This window comes from Lycium barbarum, chromosome 7, assembly GCF_019175385.1.
Source record: "Lycium barbarum isolate Lr01 chromosome 7, ASM1917538v2, whole genome shotgun sequence".
NCBI classification, from domain to species: Eukaryota; Viridiplantae; Streptophyta; class Magnoliopsida; order Solanales; family Solanaceae; genus Lycium; species Lycium barbarum.
Window position 1 is genome coordinate 1,537,031 of NC_083343.1, and position 2,181 is coordinate 1,539,211.

Sequence of the window (2,181 nt, forward strand, 5' to 3'; positions counted from 1 at the left end):
CAATGTCAAAGTCTACTCACCTTGATTCACCTAATCCTGCATCATAACCTATCACTCATCCTGATCCTATTACACTACCAGAGTCTACATCCATCTCTTCTCCTATTCTACCTGATTCATCTACTTCATAATCACCAATTCCAGTAGTTAATCATGTCCTTGCTACTTTACCCACTAGACAGTCTTCTAGAGTCAAACATCCTCCCACTCATTTGGCAGATTACAAATGCAATTTTGTTTATTTAACTGATGTAACTAACACTTGTTTTGCAGCTGCCCTTAAACCTACTAGTCTACCATTTTTTGCTTTGTCTAATTCCAACCAAACTTTTCTCAACACTGTTGCTCACATCACTGAACCTAGTACCTTTTCCCAAGCTTCACTACATCCTTGTTGGCAACAAGCAATGACACAAGAATTTGCAGCTTTAGAGGCTAACCATACTTGGGATTTGGTCTCACTCCCACCTGGTCATAAAGCTCTACCATCCAAATGGGTCTACAAAGTAAAATACAAGGCAGATGGTTCTTTAGAAAGGTACAAGGCACGTTTGGTTATTCGAGGAGACATACAAAGACAAGGTATTTATTATACAGAAACTTATTCACCTGTGGTCAAGATGACCACTGTCAGGTGCCTGATTGCAGTTGCAACCAAAAGGGGATGGGGTCTTTTTCAGTTGGATGTAAATAACGCCTTTTTACATGGCAATTTACAGGAAGAGGTTTATATGAGGATACCAGCTGGTTTGCAAGTTTCACATCCTAAGTTAGTTTACAAATTAAATAAATTCCTAAATGGGTTTAAACAAGCCTCTCGTCAGTGTTATGCTAGGCTGACTTCTGCCCTTCAGTTTAAGGGTTATTCACGTTCATTGAATGATTATTCATTGTTTTTCAAGAGGACTAGCCGTGGTGTTTGCATCCTCGCTGTTTACGTTGACGGCATACTAGTTACAGGGGATGATTTAAGTAAATTAGCTGATTTGAAGAAGTTTCTACACTTAGAGTTTCAGATTAAAGACCTTGGTCTTGCAAATTACTTTCTTGGTTTGGAATTACTCAGAGAGGAAAAAGGTCTAGTAGTTACTCAGAGAAAGTTTATCTTTGATCTCATTTCTGAGTTCAACTGTCAGCATAAGAAGCCTGTCTCTTCTCCTATCGAACCTTCAACAAAATTAAGAGCTGATGTGGGTGAACTTCTACTCGATCCAACCATCTATTGTCGTCTAGTTGGGAAACTCAACTTCTTGACCCACACCCTACCAGATTTGTCCTTTGCTGTCTAACACTTAAGCCAGTATATGCAATCCCCTTGTTTACCACACTATCAAGCAACACTACACTGTCTTAGCCATTTAATTGGAAATCCAGCTCTTGGTTTGCTATTCCAATCAAGTGGTTCATTTGATTTACAAGATTACTGCGACTCCGATTGGGGTTTTTGTCCTGAGACTCGACGATCGATAAGCGGATTCTTCATCAGTTTTGGGGGTACACCCATTTCATGGAAATCAAAGAAACAATCTTTGATTTCCCTATCATCCGCAGAAGCCGGGTACAGATCTATGCAGCGAGTCGTAGCTGAGATCACTTGGCTTGTGCGAGTATTGTCTGATCTCACCATATCACCATCTCTTCCGATCTCTCTTCATTCATATTCCCAAGCTGCTATCCATATAGCCAAAAACCCCGTTTTTCACGAGCGTACTAAACATGTAGAACTCGATTGCCACTTTGTTCGCCAACAGTTCCTTGCTGGACTTATTTCTTTGAACTTCGTCCCTTCAAACTCTCAATTAGCCGATATATTCACCAAAACCCTACCTGGTGTTCCTCATCACAAATTACTTAACCAGTTGGGGGTTTCATCACACCCCTCCAACTTGAGGGAGGGGGGGTGTTGGACATGGGAATTTTGCATTTGTGACAAGGCAAGAAAAGATGAAGAAAGAAGAACACAACAGCAGTTTGTCTTCATCGTGTGTATCGTTCAAACCACTTTATATGACAAAGACAAGGTCATTTATGTAAATCGGATCATTTAACAACTTTAGGCCTTTTATTTGGAACAGAAGGAAACACGCAAGAAGGCCCAATCGGGTTTGCATATCACAGAGCCCGTTTCCTAGTCATACAAAATACCTAAAGGAGTATACTCAATAATATACTATGTATTTT